This window comes from Palaemon carinicauda, chromosome 12, assembly GCF_036898095.1.
Source record: "Palaemon carinicauda isolate YSFRI2023 chromosome 12, ASM3689809v2, whole genome shotgun sequence".
NCBI lineage: Eukaryota > Metazoa > Arthropoda > Malacostraca > Decapoda > Palaemonidae > Palaemon > Palaemon carinicauda.
The window spans coordinates 156,753,144-156,769,653 of NC_090736.1; the positions used below are offsets into that span (position 1 = coordinate 156,753,144).

General features: G+C 33.6%; 1 long non-coding RNA gene across 1 annotated transcript; it reads right to left on the reverse strand.

The window, feature by feature from the left end:
* Positions 1-13,352: 13,352 nt before the first annotated feature.
* On the reverse strand, positions 13,353-14,202 carry LOC137651359 (uncharacterized). The gene is made up of 2 exons (XR_011046093.1): positions 14,024-14,202; positions 13,353-13,448 (listed from the first exon to the last, which is right to left on the reverse strand). It is a non-coding gene; the product is annotated as an uncharacterized lncRNA (long non-coding RNA).
* Positions 14,203-16,510: the final 2,308 nt, after the last annotated feature.

Below are 16,510 nucleotides of genomic sequence, written 5' to 3' on the forward strand. Positions count from 1 at the left end.
CTCTTCTAAAGTGGAAGAGACAAACAAAAGTGCTTTTATTTGTTATAAACCGGCCTCTATGGTACGCTTCTTTGTTACTAACTGCTCTTTATCTAATTTACTCTGTAATTAAATGTTTATCAGTATATTTGCACATTGGAAAAATAAATTAGTAAACAGTTTCCTGTGTGTTTTAACTACTCTTTCCCTCATACACATGGAGGGGGTAATGTGGATAGTTTAACTGGGTGCGGGGGGAAAATCTGGATGGTTGAACTGTGTGCAGGGGGGAATCTGGATGGTCGAATTGGGTGCAGGGGGGAATCTGGATGGTCGAATTGGGTGCAGGGGGAAATCTGGATGGTTGAACTGGGTGTGCAGGGGGGAAATCTGGATGGTTGAATTGGGTGCAGGGGGGGGGGGGGGAAATCTGGATGGTTGAATTGGGTGCAGGGGGAAAAATCTGGATGGTTAAACTGGGTGCAGGGAGGAAATCTGGATTATTATTATTATTATTATTATTATTATTTTTATTATTATTATTTTTAGGATTATTATTATTATCATTACTATCATTATTATTATTTTCTTTAGGATTATTATTATTATTATTATTATTATTATTATTATTATTAGCTAAGTTACAACCCAAGCTGGAAAAGCAGGATGCTATAGCCCCGGGGCTCCAACAGAGAAAATAGCATGAGATGTAGGAACATAGCAGCTGTTAGTATTATGCATATTTTCTATATCTCACCTTTATAAAAAATGATTATGGGGCGTTTTGATAAAAGCATTATAGTCTTCATTTATGGCAAAAAATAACCCCCCCCCCAAAAAAAAAAAATCTATTATAAAGCAATAGAATTAAACACCATCAGAAGAACAACCATTCCCTCCCCCCCCTCTCTCTCTCTCTCTCTCTCTCTCTCTCTCTCTCTCTCTCTCTGACCCTCAACAGCGGCTTCGTTTGATTTATATGAAGGTTCCCCGGGGAATTCTTCTTAACCAATATCTTGACGATATATATTTATTGTCAGTCGAAGGGAGAATTTTTCATATCGCTCTCCCCAAGTGATTCGAAAGTATTACCCAATCATATCCGACCTTTCCTTATCCTACCCCCTCTCCCTTATTTATTCCCCCTCCCTCCCCTTTCTTCTTATCCCTCCCTTCCTCCTTTATCCTCATTCCCTCCCTTAAACTGGTTCCAATCCCTGCCCAAAAAACTAAACCCAAATCTCTCTCCCTCTTTATAGTTGAGGGAAATCTTCAGCAACAAACACTTTCCTTTTCCTCCTCCTATATTCCCCCTCCCCCTTTCCTTCCTTATCCCCCCTCCCTCCCTTCCTCCCTTATCCCCTCATTCTCTCCCTTAAACTGGTTCCAATCCCTACCCAAGAACTACACCAAGTCTCTCTCCTTCCTTATAGTTGAGGGAATCTTCAGCAACAAACACTCTCCTGCTCCTGCTCCTCCTCCTCCTCCTTCTCCTTCTCCTCCTCCTCCTCCTTCTCCTCCTCTCTCCTCCTTCTCCCTCCTCCTCTCCCTCTCCCCTCTCCCTCTTTCTTCTCCATTGCTTACTTCACCGGCGTCTTCTCATATTTCACACTCTGCATCCACTTCATCTCCTCTGCATTATCATCACTGCTCTTCTTGCCTACTGATGCTGAAATTCTCACAACGGTCTTTTTTCATTTTTTTATTTAGATCTCTCTCTCTCTCTCTCTCTCTCTCTCTCTCTCTCTCTCTCTCTATATATATATATATATATATATATATAAACAGTGTTTCTACCTTTTATCTTATATGAGTTACTTGTTTTGTTTAGCAATACTGTTATAATGTCTATCTCTTTCTTTTATATATGATTATGTGTATGAATACATTTTGTGTAGTGTATATATATAATGTATATATATATATATATATATATACATATATATATATATATATATACATATATATATTATATATATATATGTGTGTGTGTATTATATATAAATATGTATATACATATATATATTACATACATACATATATATATATATATATATATATTAGCATTATTAGTAGTATTACTATTATTACTCTACTTGGAAAAGCAGGATGCTGCTAATCCAAGGGCTCTAACAGGAAAAGCAGCTAAATAAGGAAATGAATCAAAGAAAACAAGGAACAAATGAGAAGTAGTAGAAAAATATAAAATATCTAAAGATCAGTAACAACCTTAAAAATAGACCAGTCAAATATAAACTTTAAAACGAGACTTATGTCAACCTGTTTAACAACTAATAATATGCAAAAAGTTTAGGCTTTTGAAGTTCACAGAATCAACCATAAGATTAGGGGAGATCATTCCACACTCTGGTCACAGCTGGAATAATGCTTCTAGAATACTATGTAGTATTGAACGTATTTATAGATAAGGCAAGACTTTATAATTAACTGCATACCTACGTTGGGAGGATATGAATGTAAAGGATGGTCAGGATTATGAAAAATCTTATCCAACATATACAGACTTAACTGAACGATGGTGTCAGAGATTAATAACTAGATCAGGAATAAGGAATATGAAACAGGACAAGGTTTTTTCTAACAAAATAAGATGAAGTTCAACAGCTGAATACCAGACAGTTAAACATTACTGAGATTTGGTGGAGTGAAAAAATTGAAACATTTCTTGAGGATCGATTGCTGACCGAAAATCTTAGAAGACTTGCTCAATATGTCAATATTTTTTTTTCTGCAAAGGTCTCTGATATTACTGATGTTTGGCAAATTTCATCACCACACTGACCAATGTGTATTGGTGATGGTGGGAGATATTTGTCTGATCGCTCACCGCAAACCAACCAAGTATAGTTAGTCCTGACTAGTACAGCTTTGCTGACCATGACGATACGCAAACCCTTTCACCACGCTTGTGGTATAAATACCTAAATATAAAGAAGCAACCAGTCTCTCTCTCTCTCTCTCTCTCTCGTCATATCTGACAGGAGAATCTCTCTCTCTCTCTTTCTCGTCATATCTGACAGGAGAATCTCTCTCTCTCTCTCTCTTTCTCGTCATATCTGACAGGAGAATCTCTCTCTCTCTCTCTCTCTCTCTCTCTCTGTCTCTCTCTCTCTCTCTCTCTCTCTCTCTCTTCATATCTGACAGGCGAAACACCCTCTCTCTCTCTCTCTCTCTCTCTCTCTCTCTCCATATCTGACGGGTGAAAAGAGACAGCGAGTCCATCTATTCAACCGAGTTCAGAGAGCTATGAAATATTGTTATGCATATGGAAATTGAAAAATACTGTTACGAGGACTATGAAAGGACAGAAAATATGAAATCTTTGAATGTTTGAGAAAGGGAATGAATGGGTCTTTAATGGTAGTTGAGTTATTTTAGAATACGAGAATGCCACGAGAAATTGTAAGCAGTTTATACTTTACAAGTGTACCCGAACCGTCTAAAATGACGTCTAAATATTTAGATCAAATTTGCAGTAATTTTTTTTATGTGGAATAGACTCACATAAGTCTCTTTTATAGTTATTTATGAAAGATCTTTTTTAATGTTGTTACTGTTCTTAAAATATTCTACTTTAATTGTTCATCTTTTTCTCATATAGTTTATTTATTTCCTTATTTCCTTTCCTCACTGGGCTATTTTTTCCTTGTTGGAGCGCTAGGGCTTATAGCATATCCTGCTTTTGCAACTAAGTTTGTAGCTTAGCTAATAAAAATAAAAACAAATAACAATTTGTGGGAGTGTGGGGTTTCTGAGTGTACCTCTCGGGGTACTCCCTCTCAGAAGGGTAAGGTGAGATATTGATTAATGGAATTTGGGTAATTTTGCTTAGCGTTGGGACCGGGGAAGACATTCAAGTGTAACTGAATAAAGTTTTTGACTGGGGATTCTTCCCTTATTTATTATGAGCTTCTTATTTCATTAACATTATTATTAATATTAACATTATTAATATTAACATTATTAACATTAACATTATTAATATCAATATTAATATCATTAAAATCATTAATATCATTAATATCATTATTATCATTATTATCATTATTATTATCTATATTAATATTAATATTAATATCATTATCATTATTATTATTATTAATTGCTAAGCTACACCTCTAGTTGGGAAAAGCAGGATGCTATAAGCCCAAGGGCTCCAACAGTGAAAATAGCCCAGTGAGGAAAGGAAATGAGGAAATTATCTAATATTAGAATAATTCTTTCATATATAAACTATAAACACTTAAATAAAAACAAGAGGAAGAGAAATAAGATAGGAATAGTGGACCCTTCAATTACCAATAATTTATGTTCCCGGGTAAAAAAGTTTCTGTAAAAAATTAAACTAAATTTTGGAAATAATTTCTGAAATATTCATGCAAATATTAGTTTAATATTTGATAACAATAGAATAATACCAGAGGTTTTATATAATTAAAAACCAAAAGCAGCTTAAATCTATTATTTTTGGTAATTATGCAAGTAAACAAAAATTACTTTTATTTGAGTCTACTTAATTATTTTGTTATCAGACATACAAAAAAGGCAATGACCATTCTTAGAATACTTCATTTGTATAGATTGATCGATGTATTTAAGAATTAGAACCATATGGCTTGGCTCTGGGGCTTTGAAAGCCAGGAAGACACCCCCCCCCCAACCACTACACCTCTTCCTACTGACCTATAGGTGTTTAATGTCTATGCTCACTGGACTAGTTAAAGTACTACCCATTAACAAGCAATAGGCCTATAGGGACAATTTCAGACTTTTTATCATTCCATTTACTTACGTCTACTCGTTTCAAGGCTTGAAAAAATTAAAATCGTTTATTTGACTTATAAGTACTCTACTTCTTTTGTACTTAAAAAGTATAATCAACTTTTTATTAGCGACACCTGTCCATTTCAATATACTATAAGTCTCCTTTCCTTTGCAAAACGTTGGCAGTCCGGATCTAAAAAAAAAAAAAGAAAAAAAAATGTGAATTGTATCTTAGTTGTAATGCATAACCACTGCCTTAATAGCTTAAAATGTTGCTGAAATACCCCTCAAACCAAAGAAACAGAACATTCAAGATGAGAAAAAGGCCATGATAAAGAGGCTATGACATACAACAAGGTCAAGAAAACTTTTCAAAGGTCATAATTTGGTCTTAGACATCTTAATATGACTGAAGAGACGAGACCTGTATGATTTTCTGCTTACTGTTGTTCATTTCATTTATATATTGCCTTAATCTTATTCAAGTTATTCAGAATGAAAGTTCAATTACCACGGTAGATGCAAATAGTCACTTAGACATTGCAGTCAAGGAAGACAAACTTTGGTAAGTTAGGCAACATTCCTTTTGCGATAGCAAGTGGATTAGCGTCGTCTATTGTAGACCTGAAAACAAATCCCTCAGAAGGATATTGAGAGTTAAATGGCACGACAGGATTATAAATGAAACTATAAGAGAGACTACTCGAGTGACATATGAGGTGAGATCATGGTGAGGGTTAGATGGAGATGGTCTGGGCATGCTCTTTGCACTCCTCAAGAGAGATTAGCTCCCCAAACGTTTAGCTAGGCTCCACAAGGCACTGAAAGAGTTAGAAAACACAGACCTACATGGCTAATATAAAGATTACTCGAGTGCTATATGTGGTGAGATCATATTGAGGGGTAGATGAAGATGGTTTGGTCATGCTCTTCACACTCCACAAGAGAGATTAGCTCCCCAAACGTTTAGCTGGGCTCCACAAGGCACTAGAGAAGTTGGTAAACCCAGACCTACATGGCTAAGATAAAGATTACTCGAGTGCTATTTGTGGTGAGATCATATTGAGTGGTAGATGAAGATGGTTTGGTCATGCTCTTCACACTCCACAAGAGAGATTAGCTCCCCAAACGTTTAGCTGGGCTCCACAAGGCACTAGAGAAGTTGGTAAACCCAGACCTACATGGCTAAGATAAAGATTACTCGAGTGCTATATGTGGTGAGATCAAGATGAGGGGTAGATGAAGATGTTTTGGACATGTTCTTCACACTCCACAAGAGAGATAAGTTCACCAAACGTTTAGCTGGACTCCACAAGGCACTGGAAGAGTTGGAAAACCCAGACCTACATGGCTAAGATAAAGATTACTCGAGTGCTATATGTGGTGAGATCATGATGAGGGGTAGATGAAGATAGTTTGGGCACGTTCTTCACACTCCACAAGAGAGATTAGCTCCCCAAACGTTTAGCTGGGCTCCACAAGGCACTGGAAGAGTTGGAAAACCCAGACCTACATGGCTAAGAAAAAGATTACTCGAGTGCTATATGTAGTGAGATTATATTGAGGGATAGATGAAGATGGTTTGGGCATGTTCTTCACTCTCCACAAGAGAGATTAGCTCCCCAAACGTTTAGCTGGGCTCCACAAGGCATCGGAAGAGTTGGAAAACCCAGACCACACATGGCTGAGGACTGTGAAGCACGAAGTAGATGGTGATGAATGGAAAAGTATTGATTTAAAAGCTCAAGATAGCGACGACTGGCGAAATCTAACCGAGGTCTTTTGCGTCAATAGGCGTAGGAGGAGATGATTATATCTCATTACTTTGTATAATGAGTTATATCTAATTTAGCTGTTGTTATTACAAAGATATCCCCTATTCATTAATTAAACAAATTTCATGAAAGGAGTGATTAAAATTCTAAAAATGCTAGGAGCGAGCAGATGAAAATTTGATTTTTGAGCAGTTGTGACTCATAAAAAGTGTCATAATAAATGAAAATAAAAATTATCTAGGAAACGAGTGATTAAATGTCTAGAAATGCCACGAGCGAGCAAATGAAAATTTAATTTAATTTATCTGCTATCACAATTATATCCACCATCCGTTGATTAAATTTTTTTCAGAAAAAAAAAAATCACGAGTGATCAAATTTGATTTTATGGCAGTTGTGACTAATGAAAGGAGACAAAAGAGATAAAAATTGGAGTCAAAAGCGATAAAAATGATCATGAGCATTCTTACGTGTAAAACACTAATCCCCAAATAGTTTGGGGACAATGTTTCCTAGCCTCATGAACGTAATTAGTTTGGAATGGAAATGTACACTGAAAATGTTGTTATCTCAGAAATGAGAACATTAATTAATAAAGAATCAATCCCGATGATCCCAGAAATTCAATTTAATTAAAGTTTGTACTACATACTATCTTAATACTCTTGTTTTTTTTTTTTTAAGTTTATATACGTAAGATGCTTTTTGACGTTACTGTTCTTAAAAATACTCTATGTTAATTGTTCATTACGTCTCATGCAGTTTATTTATTTCCTGCTTTAAATTCCTCATTGGGGTATTTTTTCACGTTGGAACCCTTGGGCTTATAGCATCCTGCTTTTCCAACTAGGGTTGTAGCTTAGCTAATAATAATAATAATAATAATAATAATAATAATAATAATAACAACAACAACTGGAGGGTCACTCAGTAGAGAGCAGACCTCCGACTCAGCAGCTTATTTTTCGACATTTTGCTCAACCTTGACCTCGACCTTTGACCTTAACATATATTAATTGGCATGGATTTTCATATACTCAAATATGAACCAAGTTTGAAGTCTCTGCGATAACGTTGCTCAAACTTATGGCTGATTGACCGTGATTTTGACCTTTCGAAATAGTTAATCCTGCAAGATTCATTACTCTACGATTAAAATTGTGGTCAGGAAGCTGTTCACAAACACACATACAAACATGGTCAAAATCATAACCACCTTCCAACTTCGTTGGCGGAGGTGCTAATAATAATATCCCAATGATCTGTCATACATATATTCTGTTTATATTTATGATATACATCAAAGAAAGACAAAAAAAAAATGCTTTCAAGAGGAAACTGAAGACATTTCTCAAGTGCTTCGATAATGCGGATTTGAAAATTAACAGGAATATGCTGCGTGTTACTCGAAATACTCAAGAATATACGAAAAACAGAGCTTGTAGGTCTTGTTGGACGTATGATTCCCCTGTGATAGAACTAGGATAACAGTCCTTAAAGTAAAGAAACTAAGGAAATATAAACACCTTAACCCTTTCACCCCCATGGACGTACCGGTACGTCCTTGCAACAAACGGCTATTTACATTGTTTGCATATTTTTAATAACTTTATAAGAAGCTTAAGGCATTTTCCAAAAGAATGAGACCAACCTGACCTCTCTAAGACAAAAATTAAGGCTGTTAGAGCAATTTGCTAAAAAAAATATTTGTATATATATTTCACTTCTACACTCAATCGCTTCCTCAACCAAATAAATTAAGAATGTTTTTTCAGGGTATTTACTAGAAATCACCAAGGAAGGACCATTGTCAAAATTCTCCAACGAATGATTTCATACTAGCATTATTTTTTGAAAGCTCCTTTAACATTTAAATTATTTCCTATTGTCTAAGATCTACGGAGCGTGAAGTAGGAAATGAAGAATGGACAAGTATTGATTTAAAAGCTCTAGATAGAGACGACTGGCGAAATCTAACCAAGACCCTTTGCGTCAATAAGTGTAGGAGGAGATGATAATGATGATGTCTAAGGTTCAAATTTCTGTAAACACTTAAAAATGCCTAATTAAATTGGCTATTCACATGAGAGAACGGTATTCTAGCAAATTAATTATATCTAAGATCATTATTCTGCTAACTTGATTCATTGTAATTAAGAGAACCGTATTTATTAGTTGCTGAAAATAGCACAGCACTGCTCAAGCGATAGCTTGACCAAAGTCTCTCTATTCAATCTTACGTAAAACTATTATTGTAGACCAACGTTTTCTAGAATTAACGTTGGTGGTATCATACACTTTCTGAATTACAGTGTACCAAACTTATTTATCATTTCAAATTTCTTTCCTAACCTTCATCCACTTTAGAAATTGTACTAATCTCAATTCCCATTTTCAATTTCTTGTACCAATCACGATTGAAAAAAAAAGGCAACAAACTTTCTTCCCATTTTCAATTCATTTTACCAAACCACCTTCAAATTTTCAATTCATTTTACCAAAACACCTTCACATTTTCAATTAATTTTACCAAACTTTCTTCCCATTTTCAATTCATTTTACCAAACTTTCTTCCCATTTTCAGTTAATTTTACCAAACTTTCTTCCCATTTAAAAAAAAATGGTAGCTAAATTACTTCCCATTTTCAATTTCACCAAATTTTCTTTCCCTTTAGAAAAATACTAAGCTTCCTTCCCATTTTAAATTTATTTCACCTAACTTAGATTTAAGAAAAACAAATGTACCGAACTACCTTCCCATTTTCTATTTACAAACCTTCTACCCAGTTAAGAAAAAAAAATCATGAGTGATCAAATTTGATTTTATGGCAGTTGTGACTAATAAAAGGAGGCGAAAGAGATAAAAATTGAAGTCAAAAGAGATAAAAATTGGAGTCAAAAGAGATAAAAATTATCATGAACATTCCCACAGTAGTTTGGGGACAATGTTTCCTAGCCTCATGAACGTAATTAGCTTGGAATGGAAATGTACTCTGAAAATGACGTTATCTCAGAAATGAGAACATCAATTAATAAAGAATAAATCCAGATGATCCCAGAAATGCAATATAATTAAAGTTTATACTACACACTATCTTAATTCTCTCTTTTTTTTTTTTTTTTTAAGTTTATATACGTAAGATGCATTTTGACGTCACTGTTCTTAAAATACTCTATTTTAATTGTTCATTACGTCTCTTGCAGTTTATTTATTTCCTGGTTTTAATTCCTCATTGAGCTATTTTTTCACGTTGGAACCCTTGGGCTTATAGCATCCTGCTTTTCCAACTAGGGTTGTAGCTTAGCTAATAGTAATAATAATAATAATAATAATAATAATAATAATAATAATAATAATAATAATAATAATAATAATAACTAGAGGGCCACTCAGTAGAGAGCAGACCTCCGACGCAGCAGCTTATTTTTCGACATTTTGCTCAACCTTGACCTCGACCTTTGACCTTAACATATATTAATTGGCATGGATTTTCATACACTCAAATATGAACCAAGTTTGAAGTCTCAGCTCAAACTTATGGCTGATTGACCGTGATTTTGACCTTTCAAAATAGTTAATCCTGCAAGATTCATTGCTCTAAGATTAAAATTGTGGCCAGGAGGCTGTTCACAAACACACACACAAACAGGGGCAAAATCATAACCTCCTTCCAACTTCGTTGGCGGAGGTGATAATAATAATATCCTAATGATCTTTTTTACATATATTCTGTTTATGTTTATGATATACATCGTCAAAAAAAAAAAAAAAAAAAAAAAAAAAAAAAAAAAAAAAAAAAAAAAAAACTCTTTCAAGAAGAAACTGAAGACATTTCTCAAGTGCTTCGATAATGTAGATTTGAAAATTGACACAAATATGTTGCATGTTACTCTAAATACTCAAGAATATACGACTAACAGAGCTTGTAGGTCTTGTTGGACAAGATTTCCCTGTGATAGAACTAGGATAACAGCCCTTGAAAGTAAAACAACTTAGGAAATATAAACACCTTAAATATATATTGTACTTATACACTCAATCTCTTCTTCGAGATATAAATTATAAGAAAATAGTTTTAGGGTATTTACTAGAAATCACCAAGGAAGGACCATTGTCAAAATTCACCAACGAAGAATGGAGAAGTATTGATTTAAAAGCTCAAACTGGAGACGACTGGCGAAATTTAACCAAGACCCTTTGCGTCAATAGGTGTGGGAGGAGATAATGATGATGTCTTACGTTCAAATTTCTGTAAACACTTAAAAATGCCAAATTAACAAATTGGCTATTCACATGAGAGAACGGTTTTCTAGCATATTAATTATATTTAAGATCATTATTCCCCTAACTTGATTAATTATAATTAAGAAAACTGCATTTAGTAGTTGCTGAAAATTACAGTAAAAAAGTTCTTCAATCTTACGCAAAACTAATTTTATTGTAGACCTAAGTTTTTTTTAGAATTAACGATTGTAGAATCATATACTTTCTGAATTATAGTGTATCAAACTTCTTTACCACTTAAAATTTTTCCTAACTTCCATCCACATAAAACTTTTACTAATTTTAATTGCCATTTTCAATTTATTGTACCAAACACGATTAAAAGAAAAAAAATATACAATAAACTTTCTTCCAATTTTCAAATCATTTTACCAAAACCTCTTCCCATTTTCAATTCTTTTTACCAAACTTTCTTCCGATTTTCAATTCATTTTACCAAACTTCCTTCCCATTTAAAAAGAATGGTACCTAACTTTCTTCCCATTTTCAATTTCACCAAATTTTCTTTCCAATTAGAAAAAATACTACTAAACTTCCTTCCCTTTTTAAATTTATTTCACCTAACTTAGATTTAAGAAAAACAAATGTACCGAACTACGTTCCCATTTTCTATTTAGAAACTTTCTTCCCACCCCCCCCCACAAAAAATAAAAAAAACTTGAAAAACACGCACTAATCTCTATGGGCAATTAAAAAGACTGCTACCGATATTCGTAATTTTAAAGTATCCTACCTCATTTTATTGTAAACAAAAATTTCCTAAAACTTACAATCATATTCCTTAGTCATGAAAAAAAAAAAACTTTAAATGGCTACAGTTTACTAACTGGCCGATATAAAAAGTTTATAGAAACTTAATGCTTCAGGTTACATACCGAACTCTGTTCAGGACCATTATTTTTAATCTGTTTAGCCATTATTTAAAACAACCATTATTTTAAACCTGTTTACCGGAATTACATACGAATCACCTAACCCAATGCCTTGCTTTTCATAGTTATGATAAACTCTGTATTCATATAACCTTACTCTCCAAAGCAGAAAACTTAAGGTTTCTCCCTGTTAAGCTCAACTCTGAATGCACTTTACTCTTGTAGTACACCTTGCTAGTAATGCTGCTATTTTTCTAACCAATATTTCTCTCAAATGGAAGATTTGTACCAATCTCTTTACCCTCAGTAACTCAAAATGCTACAACTTACTAAATGGGAATTATTCAACCAGAAGTTAATACTAAAAACTGATTTCATTGTAGACCAAAAGTATCCCAGAGTAAAATTTGCTTTCAGCTAATCATAAACTTTTGGCATGAAAGTGTAACCAACTTTTCTGCCCATTTAAACAACCTTAACACTACAAATGGTTAAAATTTACTGTATAAGGACAGTACAAGACTATAAAAGCTTCAGGTTATGATGTTGAACTCTAAGGATACTTCAGTACAGGACCATCTTTTGAAATGCTTCAGATTTGCATACGAATAATGAACCCAATGACTTAGTTTTTGTAATCATTAAAACTTCCTGTATTTAATCTCATCCTCCAAAGAAAGTAACTGAAGGTTTCTGCCTCTTAGGAGAAACTCTTAGATACACTGTTACGCCTGTTAGTGAACCATACTACTTTCATAAAGGCAGTCTGCTAGTTCCCGTTTACCAAGTCTATGTATTTTTGCTTTTATGTATTTTTACCTTTAACCATGAATTCTACAGTATTGGAGAAACCTTACAAATTCAACCATACTTTTGACACTAGATAAATATCTAAATAAAATTTCAAACTTTTAATTCAAAAAATTTACAAGGCAATTATTCATACATCACTTCCTCTATCAAAACTTAATATTCCAAATCGCATTGATTTTATGAAACCAGAATAATTGAAAGACATTTCTAGTCAACTGCAGGACAAAGGTCTTGTGACCTATCTATAACTCTGGAATTTGGGCCAGTAACCACGTTAGCAACTGCGAATGGGGCGAGACTTTGTCTGATCGCTCACAGCAAACTATTTTACTAGCCCCGAATAGTGCAGCTTGGCTGATCATGGCGATGCACAAACTCTTCCATAACTTTACAGAAACCACTCTCATGGAACGCAGGATTATTTCAGGGTTAATTGTTTAAACCAAAGGTGATGAACGAAAGAGTGAGGAAATCCAATTCAACTTTATGAAATATCAAAATGGGGTTCAAAGATTTTTAAAACTAATTGCATTAGACAAGGATCAATGAACTACCAAAATGTAGCCCTAATAAGAATTCATGTAAATCAAAACCACCTTCAACTCTTAACAAACGTAGATTTTATAACTCCAAATAATTAAGACATTTTTTGCCCCAATTCCAGAGATGCAAAAAGAAAATTACATAATTTTTCATAAAAAGTTATACGCTCAACAAAGCCCGGTAAAGCCCAGTAGATTACCGAAAGTTTCTGCAACGGATAATCTTATCCCAAATTAAATCATCCGAGGTAGTTCATCAAAACCAGTTTTTCCTCTAATTTGAAGGATGGCAGGAATACCAGATTCTTGTGTGCACCAATTTCATCCTGAGAGACTTTTCCATCGACTTTTCTATCCCTCTTAAATAGACTTCTATTCCGATGCACAGCCACACAATCTGGAAGAGAACGCGTATTGAAGAAATTGTTCATTGAATGTTGGTGACCCTAAATAGATTGACTCTAGTTTCTTTATATCTATTATGAAAAACTTTTAAAAGGAAAAGTTGAGGAATAGCATGATTTAAGTTTTAAAGCAAAAAAGTTAAGCACTCAAAATTTCGTTATAAAATTAAGTACTTTAAAGTTACTTCGTTTTGTTAAAATTAAGGCAAGTTATTACGGTAATATAATGGCTTACAATTTCTGTAACTAAATGTCAAAGACCAAAATTAAGAGCAAATTCTTCATATTTGAACTTCCGTATAAAGGCTTCAAAATTCTTTAAATTAAATTCTTAAATGGTTCAATAACAAATTCTCAAAGACCCTACATAAGATACAAACGGTTTACCACTGACCTCATTCGACGAAGGGGTTTAAAGCAAGCCTCCCTATAGCACACGGCAGACCGTCTACCGGTCTACCGTGTGCTATGAGGGAACGTCCTCCCACAATTGGGGGCGCCGCCCCCAACCGGGGAGGACTGGCTTGCTTGAATTGAAATAAAGAAACAACATAAGAATGATACTTGCCTTTTAGTTCAGCCTGAAAAATACGTCACCAGATTCCAGCGTAGTTATTAATCGTTTCTGTATATTTCAAATTCCATTCGATTATCTCGTCGTATTAAGATTTCAACGTCTATAATCAAAACCCATCATCCAGACATAGTACAGAGGCAAAGTTTTGGCAACTGTAGGATATCGGAGGGTCATTCCTGTAAAACAAAATAAAAATAAGTCATGTAGTTACATTATAAAATAATAAAAAGTAATTATTAATAGCCAATAAAACTCCCTAGAAATATGACTAACCAGCATACTAATGTCATGAAGTTACATTTAACGTTTAATAAACAGTAATTACTAATACGCAATAGAGCCCTTTAAAATATAACATTAACCAACTGATAGAATTAATACCTGGAACAATAACCAATAAACCCAACGAAAAAAGGGTATACCAAAACTTAAGACTAATGATAAATCCTTTGAACACAAAAATAAAACTAACGCTATAGATGTAAACGTCAAATTTAGTACTACCATAAAGCAAAACCAGTCAATAAAACAGAGGGAATACACATCCTAAGCCACCAAAACAACAAGTTAACCACAAAGAATAAAACTACAAAACATAGAACCTAACACAGACATTACTCACGAAAAAATCCAACCATCCACGCGGTTCCCAGAGAGACCAGGTCCTTCGCACTGTCACCAACCACCCAACTGGCGGAGATTTCGTCCAGACGTCTGAAGGAAACTTTCTTGGGACGATCTCGGCCAGTGAGGAGCGAGGGTGAAGTTAACAGTGGAACTGGCGCTTCTTAGATGGTTCGCTATTTAAACGTGCACTTATCGATATTCTATCCACGTATTATTTACTTAATTGACTCCGTTTGATTTGTAGTATTGTATATAAATACATACGTACATACACACACACACACACATATATATATATATATATATATATATATATATATATATATATATATATATATATATATATATATAGATAGATATATATATATATATATAGATAGATATATAGATATATAGATATATATATATATATATATAAATATATATATATATATATATATATATATATATATATATATATTCATATATATATATATATATATTCATATATATATATATATATATATATATATATATATATATATATATATATATATATATATGTATATATGTATATATATATATATATATATATATATATATATATATATATATAGATATATAGATATATATATATATATATATATATATATATATATATATATAATATATATATTATATATATATAAATATATATATATATATATATATATATATATATATATATATATATATATATATATATATATATATACATAAATACATATAAATTAATTATTCCAGATACAAATGATCTTCAATTTCATATGCTAAATTTCAATGAAAGTTATTAACACGCTTTGTAGAACAGTTTACGTATATGCTGAGTATATAGAACTTTCCTCACTGCATAACCTATTCTATTGATTCATAAACTGAAATTAGGTTTTTATTATTACAGAATTCCTCGAATCAGTATAGTTGCCAATTCTATGCTCATTTTTTTTTTTTTAATGGGGCACATTTGCACTGACTCACAATAGTGCCCTTTTAGCTATGAAAAAAATTTCATAATCGCTGATTGGTTAGAATTATTTTGTCCAACCAATCAGCGATCAGGAAACTTTTCCGAGCTTAAAGGGCACCCCTGCAAGTCAGTGCAAATGCACCCCATTAAAAGAAATTGACTATAGATGCAAAGAGCATTATCATCATCTAATGAAATGTCAAAAAGACGATAAGGTTGATATTATGTTATAATTACATTATGAAGTAGTACTTAAGAGACATAATTTCGGTTTAAAACTCAACATACGATCTTCGGTCACGATTATTATTATTATTATCATTATTATTATTATTACCTGCCAAGCTACAACCCTAGTTGGAAAAGCAAGATGCTATAAGCCCAAGGGCTCCAATAGGAAAAAGTAGCTCAGTGTATGAACGGAAGCTTCATAATTAATAAAATTACACTTATATTACTTTATTGAATTACTTAGTAAAATTATTAGAAGCCAAAGAAAACAAAAATGTTCATGAAACCATAGAAATGACTGAACTTTCATAATAAAAAATAATAAGCGAAAGAAAATCGTGAACATTTATTTTTTGTAAGGGTGCCTAGCGAGAGGGGGTGATTGGAGGAAGGGGCCAATTGTAGGGAAAGGGTGACTAGAGGGAGGGGGTTATTGGAGGGAGGGGTGATTGGAGGGAGGGGATGCTTGGGGGAAGGGGTATTGGAGGGAGTTCTTGGGGAGGGAGTTCTTGGGGAGGGAGTTCTTGGGGAGGGGGTGATTGGAGGGAGGGGGTGAATAGAGGGAGGGGGTGATTAGAAGGAGGGGGTGATGAGAGGGAGGTGGTATTGGGGAAGGGGGATTAGAGGGAGCGGGG